A 13807-nucleotide genomic window follows, 5' to 3' on the forward strand; every position below is an offset into this window, starting at 1 on the left:
TACATGTCCTGCCCATGTCCATTTCTTCTTCCTAATTTCTACTAGAATGTCGGTAACTTGAGTTATTTCTCTGACCCACTCTGCACGCTTTCTATCTCTTAATGTTACCGCTACCATTTTTCGTTCCATAGCCCTCTGGGTTGTCCTTAACTTAAGTAGAACTCTCTTGGTTAGCCTCCACGTTTCAGCCCCATAGGTGAGTACAGGCAAGATGCAACTGTTGTATACTTTAATCTTGAGCGATACCGGTAAGCTGCTAGTCATAATCTGCGAGTGCTTGCCAAATGCGCTCCATCCCAATCGTATTCTTCTTGTTATTTCCTTTTCGTGGTCCGGATCTGCGGTTACTACCTGTCCTAAGTAGACATATTCGCCTACTACTCCCAGTATTTCGCTACCTAATGTAAACTGCTGTTCCATCCCGAGGCTGTTGAACATTACCTTAGTCTTCTGCATATTGATTTTCAAGCCTACCTTTCTACGTTTCCTGTCTAGGTCATCAATCATTATTTGCAGTTCATCCCCCGAGTTGCTTAGCAAGGCAATGTCATCAGCAAATCGCAGATTACTGAGGTATTCTCCATCTACCCTTATCCCTTACTGCTCCCATTCCAAGTCTCTGAATACTTCCTCTAAACAAGCTGTGAATAGTACTGGGGAGATTGTGTCTCCTTGCCTAACACCTTTCTTTATGGGAATTTTGTTACTTTCTTTATGCAGAACTATGGTTGCTGTGCAGCCACTATATATATCTTCCAGCACTTTCACGCACGGCTCGTCTACCCCTTGATTTCGCAATGCCTGCATCACCGCCGAGGTTTCAACTGAGTCAAATGCTTTTTTGTAATCAATGAATGCTATGTATAAGGGCTGGTTATATTCCGAGCATTTTTCTATCACCTGATTGATGGTATAGATATGATCGATAGTAGAGTACCGTTTCCGAAACCCTGCTTGATCCTTTCCTTGATTGCAGTCTAAGGTTGTCCTGATTCTATTAGCGATTACCTTAGTAAATACCTTATACGTAACAGACAGTAAGCTGAATGGTCTGTAATTTTTAAGGTCCTTAGAGTCCCCTTTCTTGTGAATGAAGATAATGTTTGCATTCTTCTATGGTTCCGGTACCGTCGATGACATCAGGAACTGCGTATAAAGGGTGGCCAATTTTTATAGCACGATATCCCCCCCGTCCTTCAGCAAATCTGTAGTTATCTGATCCTCTCCAGCTGATTTCCCCCTTTTCATAGTTTCTAGTGCTTTCTTGACCTCGTCCTTCGTCACTGGTGGAACGTCTGACTGTTTTTCCCTACCGCCAATCTCATTACGGTCCTGACTACTTTGGCTACTGTAGAGATCTATATAGAACTCCTTGGCTACTTTGACTATCTTTTCCATATTAGTGATGACGTTGCCCGCCTTGTCCTTTATCGCAACATCTGGTTTTTGCCTATGCCCTATTTCTTCTTTACCGCTTTAAGGCTTCCCCCGTTCTTTACAGTATGCTCAATTTTCTCCATGTTATACTTCCTTATATCGGCCACCTTGCGCTTATTGATTAGCTTCGATATCTCGGCCAATTCGATCTGGTCTGTTGGATTGGAAGCTTTCATGCTCTGGCGTTCCTTAATCAAATATTTCGTCTCCTTAGACAGCTTGCCGGTATCCTCTCTAACTATCCTACCGCCTACTTCTACCGCGCACTCAGTAATGATATCTCTGAAGTTATTGTTCCTTGCCTCTAGGGTAATGTCGCCATCCTCAGTTAGAGCTGAAAACCTATTCTGTAGCGAGATCCTGAACTCTTCTGCCCTCCCCCTTACCGCTAATTCGTCGATGGGTTTCTTTCTTACTAATCTGTTGCGTTCCTTCTTCAGATTTGGGCTAATTCGAGACCTCACACTCCTGTGGTCATTGCATCGCACTTTCCCGATTACCTCTACATCTTGCATAATGGCGGGGGTTGAACACATTATGAAGTCGACATCATTTTTAGTCTCTCCTTTAGGACTTTCCATGTCCATTTCCGGTTCTTCCGTTTGCTGAAGAAGGTATTCATGATTCGTAAGTTATTGCGCTCTGCAGACTCAACTAGTAACTCCCCCCTGCTATTCCTAGAACCAATGCCATAGTCACCTATTGCCTTGTCTCCTGCCTGTTTTTTCCCTACCTTGGCATTGAAATCGCCCATTAGTACAGTATACTGCGTCCTTACTTTTCGCATTGCCGATTCTACATCTTCATAGAAGCTTTCAATTGCCTGGTCATCATAACTACATGTAGGTGCATAGGCCTGTACAACCTTCAGTTTATCATCATCATCAGCAGCAGCCTAATTATACCCACTGCAGGGAGAAGGCCTCTCCCATATTTCTCCACTTAACCCGGTTCTGTGCTAGCTGCATCCACTTGCCCCCTGCGAACTTCTTAATCTCATCCGCCCACCTAACTTTCTGCAGCCCCCTGCTACGCTTTCCTTCCCTTGGAATCCAGTTTGTTACCCTCAGCGACCATCGGTTATCCTCTCTTCGCACTACATGTCCTGCCCATGTCCATTTCTTCTTCTTAATTTCTACTAGAATGTCGGTAACTTGAGTTATTTCTCTGACCCACTCTGCACGCTTTCTATCTCTTAATGTTACCCCTACCATTTTTCGTTCCATAGCCCTCTGGGTTGTCCTCAACTTAAGTAGAACTCCCTTGGTTAGCCTGCACGTTTCAGCCCCATAGGTGAGTACAGGCAACATGCAACTGTTGTATACTTTCCCCTTGAGCGATACCGGTAAGCTGCTAGTCATAATCGGCGAGTGCTTGCCAAATGCGCTCCATCCCAATCGTATTCTTCTTATTTCCTTTTCGTGGTCGTGATCTGCGGTTACTACCTGTCCTAAGTAGACATATTCGCCTACTACTTCCAGTATTTCGCTACCTAATGTAAACTGCTGTTCCTTCCCGAGGCTGCTGAACATTACCTTAGTCTTCTCCATATTGATTTTCAAGCCTACCTTTCTACTTTTCCTGTCTAGGTCATCAATCATTATTTGCAGTTCATCCCCCGAGTTGCTTAGCAAGGCAATGTCCTCAGCAAATCGCAGATTACTGAGGTATTCTCCATCTACCCTTATCCCTAACTGCTCCCATTCCAAGTCTCTGAATACTTCCTCTAAACAAGCTGTGAATAGTACCGGGGAGATTGTGTCTCCTTGCCTAACACCTTTCTTTATGAGAATTTTGTTACTTTCTTTATGCAGAACTATGGTTGCTGTGCAGCCGCTATATACCGCTATATCAGTTTATACCACTTATTAGGCCTAATTACGACACCTGCAGCCCTCTTATTAATACTATAGAATTCATCTATATTACCCGCTATATACTTATTGACCAGGAAACCTACTCCTAGTTGTCGCCTCTCTGGTAAGCCTCGATAACACAGTACATGCCCATCCTTCAGTACAGTATATGCCTCATTCGGCCTCCTAACCTCACTAAGCCCTATGACATCCCATTTCATGCCCTCTAGTTCCTCTAACAGCACTGCTAAGCTAGCTTCACTAGCTAGGGTTCTAGCATTAAACGTTGCCAGGGTCAGTTTCCAATGGCGGCCTGTCCAGCGGAGCCAGGCTTTCTTAGCACCCCCTGCTGCGTCACAGGGCTGACCGCCGCCGTGGTCGGTTGCTCCGCAGCCGCTGGTGACTGAGGGCCGGGGTTTTATGGAGCTTATCATAGGAGGTTGCGACCAATTACTGCACCAGGGTGGCCAAGTCCTGTTCTGGTGAGGGAGTGCGTTGCCGGAGGTGTTCACCGGCATCAGGTCGTACCCCAAACCTGTTTATGCAATTCCATCGACAAGCGGATTTTTTTTTTTCATCCGGTGGAGAATTGCGCGGCACCGGGATTTGAACCCCGGTGCTCTTGCATGCGAGGCGGATGTTCTACCGCTACGCCACCGCTGCAACCTTGTTTGTTTGTTGTTTATTAGCTTTGTTATTACCTACCAAGGTAATAAACAAAGCAACTTTTTTTGTATATCTTGACCCTTACTTCGTGCTTTGCTTTCTTTTTCATGCTTTATTTGTGTTTGCCATTAAGGTTAGACCCCTCTTTGCAATCCCCCTATCATGTCCCTGTTTCTTGCGTATTTATTTGGTAGTTTGCGTTTTGTGCCACGATCAACTTTACTCGACCCTTAAAAGAAATTTGCATTTCTTCTATTCTGTTTTCGGCCCTCTGTTAGATGTAAGCTTCATAAGCTACGTTACACAATTTTCTGGAGCAGCAATAAGGCTCATGTCTGTAGGTAGCAGTTATTTTTCCAATAGACTAGCCAGTCACCACCTACTTTAAAAGTCATGCATTCGCATTGCTAAAAATTACGCTTTCCGAAGCCCTTTTAGGGTTCATTTTTTTTGCAACGCGTGACATTGCAAACTAAACTACTTTTATTTAAAAAACATTTCCGACTAGAAATACTGCGGGTGTCATTGATATCATATTCACCAGGTTTTATGAAAATTTACATGCACCGTTTTAATGAGTACAGAGGGCGAATAAAATAAATGTAATGGGAAATATTACTCACATTCTCTTTCACAACAGAGGAATCACTGCAAAGAACCGGAACCAGTGCTCATGTCTGTGGTACAGCGGAACTTTTTTTTGTTGTTGGCGCACGCAAAAAGTCTCGGTGGTTATGCAGCCGTTAAAAAATGAAACAGGTGAAAATTTTTAGCAATCCTTTATCCTATCACCTGCGAGGGGTAGTCGGCTTTAAAGATTTTCGAGAAAGCAAACGCAGAAGCAGTGATGTTGGCATGCGGCCGTAGCACCAACCGGTAAAAGGTATAATTATGTTGGCTTTTTTTGTTCGTGTTTTAACGTCCCAAAGCGACTCAGGCTATGAGAAATGCTGTAGTGGAGGACACCGGAAATTTCAGCCACCTTGGGTTCTTTATTATGAACTGACATCGCACAGCACACGGGTGCCTTGCTTTTCGCCTCCATGAAAAACGACCGCCAAGACCGGGACTCGATCCAACATCATTGGGCGCAGTAGTCGAACGCCATAACCACTGCACCACACCGGCTGGGCAAATATGTAAGTGTGCCCCTCTGAGGAATGAACAGGCGAGAAACGCGCAGATACAGTTTTAGATATTTGAAAGCACAAATGTTAGTTTTTGCAAGTTTAACAAACCGAAACGGCACATGTGACGAATGGCGACCAACCACAGCACGAGAACCGCTGACTGAGAGCTACAAGTAACAAAAGTTCGAAATATTAACCCAAAAAGAGCTTCGTGGAAAAAGAAGCGAATTTTATCGACTGGAACGAAGCTGCAACAGCTGCCAGAAATAAAAGCGTTAAAATATTAGCCCTTTTTCAAATCAGCAGCCAGCATATGAAAAGTTTTTCCTCGACCTTTTGGGGTCCTCTAATTGTGCCTCACATTACGTTTTGGAGCATTGGATGTTGAAGTGATCATTGTGATTGATATGATCTGATGCGATATTGATGAAAAAAACTTTTCAGCCCAATATGCTCTGAATTGTGTCAGAGAGTATGAACCACCAGGGTTCGCTACGAAGGCAATCGCAGCTGATTCCGCGTGCTTGAATACGGTTGGGCCTGCGATGTTGTATCCGTCATGAACGGCGGCCTTGGGTTCGAGACACTTTAGCTGCAGCAGATTGCGCAAGCACTCCTTCATTCTATTGTTCTATAAAAAAAGATGCTAAGAGTTGAGGAATGGCGAGTTTAACGATTTTACCAGTCCTCAAATTTCTCTGCATTCTCGAATAAAGCGTATGAAGGGAATTATTGCAGGAAGTTGAATAATCAGTCCAGTTCAGTTCAGTCGTTCAGTCGTGTCCGACTCTTCGTGAGCCTACAAACCATGTCACGCCACGCTTTCCGGTCTCTCACTATCTTCCTAAGATCACATAACTTCATCTGCAGCCCCTCGAGGATGCCATCTAATCATCGCGTTCGCTGCCTACCCCTTCTCCGACGACCCTCAACCTTTCCCAACATCAAATCTTTCTCCAGCGACTCCTCTCTTCTCATCAGATGACCAAAGTAGCTGAGCTTTAACTTTAGAATTTCACCCTCCAATATCAGTCAGGGTTTATGTTCGACAATATCGACTGATTTGATCTCCTCGCAGTCCAAGGAACTCTCATGAGTCTCCGCCAGCACGACAATTCAAACGTGTCAATTCTTCGGCGGTCAGCCTTCTTCACAGTCCAACTCTAGCATCCATACATCACAACTGGAAAGACCATAGCACGAGTTATACGGATCTTGGTTGGCAGACTAATGTCTCTGCTCTTTACTAGACGGTCAAGGCTAACCATGGCTCTCTTTCCCAGAAGCAGGCGTCTCCTAATTTCATGGCTGCAGTCTCCTTCCGAGGTAATCGTGAAGCCCAAGAAGAGAAAATCTGTCACTGCTTCTACTTCTTCTCCCTTGATGCTTAGGACTTGATAGGGCAAAAAGCCATGATTTTTGTCTTTTTAATGTTCAGATTAAGGTCAAACTTTTCACTGTCTTCTTGTACGCGCATAAGAAGTCTCTTGAGTTCCACTTCACTTTCTGCCATTAAAGTAGTATCATCCGCATATCTAAGGTTGTTGATTCGTTTCCCAGCAACTTGTCCAGACCGGCCTTCCTCATGATGCACTCAGCATACAGGTTAGATAGGCAGGGCGACAGTATGCAGCCTTGTCTCACTCCTTTCTCAATCGGAACGCTCTTAAGAGGAGAATGATGAAAGCCAACCTTTCCTCTTCTATTATTTTCCTCTCATCGTTTGCCTCTTATCGGCGATCGTTTCTGTGCTACATATAATTATAATTGATTTACAGGAAAGGAAAGCCGCAGTGTCACACTTTCTCCATCAAGTGTGATTGTACGGTACACGATCGCTAGGTCTCGTGGTGTTTCTTGGCACCCGTTCACGTGTGGGATTGCAGATGGCAGGAATGCTAGACAAGAAGACATCTCTAGGAATCTCACGGAATATGATAAATCTCGTGAACAAATTTCGATTACAAATCTCACGAGATGCGCCTTCAAATCAGCCATATCACTCCGTGAATAAATGTAGATTGAATATTTATAGATTAATATAATTTTATTGGAGTTTGTTTCCAGAAGAAGGAAGGTTCAATATTTATCTAAAAGCCTTTAACTCCGTGTTTTCATTCCGCGAACACTTCAATAATTTTTGGCTATATAAAACCGCGGTACTAGATTTTGAATTATAGCACAGCAGCCGGGTTTCTAAGTAGACGAAACGAAAAGACGGTCATGTTCTCTACTATGTAGACGTTAAGGACCCCCGTTAGTCGAAATTATTCGGCGCACAGCACTACGGCAGGCTGCATTGAAGCGAGAACGTAGGGGGCGTTGCCGTAGCAACCGCAACAGTCGCCCGTCTGCCTCCACACTCTGCTTGTTCACATAGCTACTGTGTTGGTTATTCACGTTTTTCATTCCAATGTGATCAAACTGGTGATTGCAGCGCAATAGCAACACGGATGATGGGGGAAGAAATCAAACAAAAGCGCAGTGCTTGTCTTGCGTTCTTTACTTCTCGTTCGGGTTACTTTTGCGTTGCAATCTCCAGTATGCAAAACAAATAGCCAGTCACTTTGTTTCCAGCACTGTGATCAGTTAGCAAAACCATCGCTCATCAAATCTTTATTATTTTTTTAGATCAACAAATATTGTCTCTAATAATGCATTTTTATAAGCAACAAGCGGTGTGCGAGATGCACCCAATGGAGTCAGCACTGCTTATATGACACTTTTCTCAGCCAGATTCCTGCACAGCTTATATAATAATTTTGGATTCTATTCAGAGGGGAGAAGACTGCCGCTTTGATAGATCTAAAACGTTCAAGCATGGAGAAAGAGTGGATGTTATGCCTTTGACGAACACACTACATTCATAGAGAAAATAGTTATCTAGAGAATCTCGACTGCTTCTCATTGACACTTTGCCAGTTTTTGTGTTCGTAGCCTGCGCTCTAACCATCAGGTGCTTTGGCGGTGGATGAGAGCTTTGCTGAACTAAAGGCTCAGACTGCTGGGCAAAACACGTGCATCACTAATGGCAGTCAGCCCGAAAAGATGAAAACGATAGGTAAGAGGGATCTCTTAATAGAGACAGGTTTTATTTCTGCACGGGGTCCAGCAATTTATTATACCAAGCGTTTTAAAGTAACCCATAAACTATGTTTGAAAATTCGCTTCTTGAAATATAATGAGGGCTTCTTCGGTGCAGGAATATGAGCATTGGTGGGAGTCGCAGAACAGATCAATGTCCTTAAAAGAGAAGCGTTAAGAACGTTTTTTTAGTTCACTTTGAAAATTTTCATATCTGGATCAAATTGAAGCTGGGCATTGATGATAAATATTGTATTAACCATATCAGTATCAGGTGATTTCGAGAACGCGGTCACCCTTGACGGTGTGGTTGGAATAACTTCCGCAATTTGGTGAAGTTGGGCATCCATATTGGTAGCAAGGCGGCTCCTGGTGACGCAGAACAATTACTCCGCGGACCACGTGTGACGTGCCATTCTCATCGCAGCCTCGGCAGGAGGCGTGGGCAGCTCTGAGAAAAGCGGCGCGGGTAGACCACGCGGATCATAAGAATTTACGTGGTAGGTGCATTGCGGAGGTGTGAGGTTTGATCGTAATCGCGTAGCACAAAAGGTAGGTGCACGAATGGTTGGTTACGAAAAAAATTCCCAGCATTTGTTGGTCCCAGCGCCAAGTGCAGGTGCATTCCTAAAGCTTAAATTATCTTATGACAATTACTAAAGAGCACATTGAAATACTTAATGCAGTCAGGTGACTATCTTTCTTGGTTACTATAAAGTTTGGTTAACCAGCTAGCTGGATAACGTGAACCATTTGTTTTAATCGTCCCTTAGCAATAGCGTTTGCGTGTCTTAAATCGTTTTATGGAAAAAAGGCTCGTTCCTAAATTTTACTGACAGGCTTCCTTGGTAAGATCGGTGTATGCCACTTAAAATGGACTTCCGATGGACCTTTGTTTAAGATCCCACGTTCAATCCTATAAGCGGAAGCGTAATGCCGCCGGATAATTCAGTACTCGTGGAGCTTGCCTTGTTTGCATATTAGCTACTATTGTCGTGGCCTAAATGGTTGTCAGACCTCGAAAACAGGCAATGCTTCGTTTGAAACACATACCGACGGCCCGACGCAGTGTGGTTGTGAAAAATACGTGAAGCGCAGGGCGCTCTTCTTGGAGGGGCAAAGTGATCCTGCTGTCTACACATTGGGCTGATATTAATTCAATGATCACATTTCACATATTTTGCACGTCGTTTGAAAGACATCAAGAGTCAGCAACGCCGAAGAAAATGTTAAATAGCCGCTGGACGTACGCTGACCACGTTATGAACTCCTTTCGTCGAATGTTCCAAGTACTGCAGGGTTGATGCAAAAGGCTTGGGTGTGAAGTACTGATCGGATGGGTTCACGAATTGCATTATTAGAAATTCGCGTGATATTTTAATCGATCTTTATTATTTTATATATCTTTAACACAGCGAAAATCAGTTCTTGAACAATTCAGTGAGGGAGGAGTATCGCCAAGAAAGAAGCCAAATATTTATTATTTTTTTGTAAAAGATCGAATGGGAGGGGGGGGGGGGCTGCCAATTCAAAATGGTCACATGCTATGTTCGTGTAAATCAATGGTGTAGTTTCCAACATATAAAACAGTGTGTCTCTTTGGGGCACTAATATATTGAGAATGCTCCACACAACCAAGTCGAAACTCTCAAGCTGAATTATGGTGTATGTACTCTCCGCGAATTGAAACCCATGGGACATTGGCCGCATTGACGGAACAATGCATGAAGGTGATGCTGGGAGCTTTTTAAGGCAGTGCACAGTTGATTTTGTGGTATTGCAGAAGCGACAGAAAAGCTTGAACGGCACCTAAGCTTCTTCTCATTTAGAGGTATAACGAGACCCCGTTAATGGCTTCCGTTTGCGTCACCTTTTACGAATGTCCATTTGCGTGTCACAACCACTCACCCACATATATTTTGCTACACGCTCAATTTCTACGGCTTAATATGTACCTCTTGCGTCTCCCACAAGCTATTTATCATGCGCTCGTACGCTGTGACCACAAGGCATATATACGGGGTGCCGCAGCTAAATTTAAGCAATGTTTTGAAACATACGGTGCATCCGATCCCCGTCAAATCTACTGAGAGGTATAGAGAGTTGGCTATGCTAGTGTGCATTATTTCTTATTCCTTTCCGTTAATTAATGCAAAAATATATTTTCAGACTTCTTACCTCTTTGTTCGAGGAAAAAGTCAATGAAAACGTTGTAGATCGGTTAAAGAAACGGCTAGCTACCCTGTTTATTTCAATCTACGATTTATGTGGCTTTATTCAATTGCTCCTTGAAAAACTTCCGCGAAATCCGAAAAACACGACACAACACGCAGCAATTTTAGCGCTCCCAAACGACCGATCAAGTAACGAAATCGCTTATCTCTGCAGTGCTCTCGGAAACGGGTTTGGCGTTTAGCCATTAATTCGTTTTGAGAAATATGCCGGGAATTGCTTACGCACCACAGAAAGACACCGGGGCTGCTTTTCACAGAAGGCTGCTCTGGAAGAGCGCCACACTCAGCACAATGCGAAAACGGCGGCGATGACAACACGTTGCGTTTTGAAATGACCCGGTGTGAATATTTCCTTCCCATCAGATATGTTCTCTCATCTTTAAATGAAGCTTTTCGTCACGAAGAACAAATCTGCCGCCATATTTTCCTGCTCGCCCTCTTTTACACCTTACTGGCGACAGAACCTGGCTCATACCATTTCACCAGAGCAAACCGGAAACCCCGTTTGGGGCAGCATTACAGAGAAAAGAGGCCTTCGCTACTTGATTGGTCGTCTGGGAGCGCTGAAATTGGTTTCTTAATTAATTGGTTCTTTTTGTAGTTCGCGGGGTTTGTTCGAAGGACAATAAAAGACTACGGGAAACGGGAAAAGACTACGGGAAGACAACAAGGCAGCTAACTATTTTTAGAGCAAGATTGGAACTTTTGATTTGGCAATTTTATCCTCAAATGAATAGATAATAGTTAGAAATGTTTTCATTGGTAGTAATATTGCAAGAGAACCAGAAAATAGTGAAAACTGTGTGTAGCGAACTCTCAACAGCTCTCAGTAAATTTCACGGGGCTAAAGAGCCCCGCATTTTCTAACACATTGCTTACGTTTAGCTGGAACGCCCTGCATAACACTCCTTTTTACCAAACCCATGGGAACGATCCTGCCATCATGCCCTAAAGATACCAAGTCTGAATGCACATTTGATGAGGCTGGGTTCGACTCTCATCTCAACGTAAATATTGCTTTCGGTGCATTTATATTCAATGTCCATTACGGCGCTACTCGTTCCTAACCAAACCCTTTCGATAAACGTGGATTTTTTTTTACAACCGCCGGCGCCACCGGAGTATTCAGTGATGCACTTTAAAGTCAGGTCAACTGCAGCAAGTAATGAAAAGCTGGAAAGATGTCGTTCCTTATATTGAGAGAGTAGCACTGATCGTCACGCAACATTGTTAATTACCATCGCAAATGCGCCTCCTACGGACAGTAAAATGTTCATCGTCTACTGAGTGCCTACGGCTAGGATATTTTGGATACATTTTCGGTCATGTCATCCAGAAAAAGAAAATAATCCGCGACCATTTCTGCAAGCAGGTGTAGTCAAAGTATTCAATGGCAATGGCGCTTGGACTGCCATTTTTGCCCTACCTATAAAGTACATTTCTTTCCCTTTTTCAATGCGGTTGCACCGGATGTCGATTGTAAATAGCCCAACCTATTTATTTTCATCTACAAGCTTTTCAAAGTGTTAATGTGCTTACCTTACCGCAAGTAGGCAGGTGTAAAGTTCAATAAAATGGTAGTTGTAACGTTAAGAGACAGGATGCCTGCAGAGTTGATCAGAGAAGTAAATCGAGTTTATGACATTCTATTGGAAATCAAGAAGCAAAAATGGGCATGTGAAGTTAATGTTGTCCGAAGTGAGGATAAGCGATGGTCGCGAAGGGCGAAAAATTGAATTTCAAGGGAAGGAAAGCGTAGCAAGTGAAGGCAAAATGTTGGATGAGAGGATGAGGTTAAGAAGTTTGCAGGGGTCAAGTTGTTACACCTAGCCCAGGACCGGCTTATTTGGAGTTATATGGGAGAGGCATTTGCACTGCAGTTGGTGTAATCCGGCTGATGATGACGATGATGATGCATTGATACAGTCTACTAGATGGCCAAGCATAACAGTTTTTACCACATTTCTAGTTACTGAGCTGTGAATATAATGCCGACAAAATCAATTTGCAGATATTGTTGGCTGCAGTAAAGCAACCAGAACTCGAAACAAAGCCGTTGAAGGAATGGGAGAAGCTGTTTGGTAGAGGTGTAAGTAACTGCCAGAATTCTGGTATATTTATGATGTATATATTTTTGCATCGTTGTACGGCAGAGGTGGCTTAAACTGTAGTCTGGTAGTGTCTCTTCTCATCAGTCGCGTGGCTCATTATCCTGTTGTGCATACGGCATACGGTGTAATTTTTGCCTCACCGCAGATTCGCGCGAATATGATCTAGGAGAACATTTACACACTATAACATTCATCCTTTGGACTGATAACTTTAGTCGTTAGGCACATGATTCATGACGCCAATGACGCTACCATAATTGCCTGTGTTTAGTACTCTGGTTACTTCGCATTTACTAAGCATCGTGCGCAGCTGCCCACACCTCGCGGCCCAAGTGACAAGAAATATTAAATCGTTTCGGATTGAAGTAAAAGAAAGTTCACGTAGTATAAACAAACATGCAGCAAATATTTTACATATACAGTGCCCGATATTGCGTCTGTATTGTTGGAAACTGCATTACATTATCACTGGTAAAGTGGTCCGATAGAGATACAGCTTTTCGCATATGGAGATAACATTCCAGAGATGTAGCTGAACACACATATGTTCGATTCGAACCGTATTTAAAATATAGCAGTAGACACCACCATTTACTATCTAGGAGCCGGATACATTTGATTAACGCCAGCTTGGCTCTTACCGGTGCATGTCATCCGTCGGTGTACTAGCAAAGCAGCGCTGAATAGCTGATGCTTCACTTTTCCTCATTCGGTTTTCACTGTCCCTAGAAGCAAGCCGATTTCTATTAAAACGCACAAATCTACCGCAAGTACACTGCACATGGAATGGTTCCTTAGCTAACATAACGATATTTTAGTTTCCGTGAAAACATAGATTGCGAGGCTAACCCAGCTCGCCCCGAGGAGGGCCGCGGCTGTCATTTAGGTGGACTGATGCAGCAACGTGGAGTACAAATTGAATACAAGCTAAACGCAGGGTTGAAGTAGAGGCCACTTTAACTTGATCGCCTAGTTTAAAAGCCACAGCTAATACTTCATGCAGTTGGCCAAAGCCAAGCAGCTGAATTCTCTCGGCGCGCAGAGACATCGAAGAACACGAAAAGGAGAAATGTTCCTTTTGGAGGCGTGATGTGCGACTAATATATCGAATGAGCGGCACAATCGGTGTAAGATATATTGCGCGACATTTCCCTCTTTCCCACAGGATTTTACAAAGCGAGATTTCATATGTTCGATATATTGCAATAGCTGAAATCTTCAGGTTCGATGTATGCTGACACTACTCATTGCTCTGCGCTTGTCAACTAGCGTTATAGGCGCGCATAAAA

This window comes from Amblyomma maculatum, chromosome 11, assembly GCF_055883805.1.
Source record: "Amblyomma maculatum isolate TAMU_Amacu chromosome 11, ASM5588380v1, whole genome shotgun sequence".
Classification (NCBI taxonomy): Eukaryota; Metazoa; Arthropoda; class Arachnida; order Ixodida; family Ixodidae; genus Amblyomma; species Amblyomma maculatum.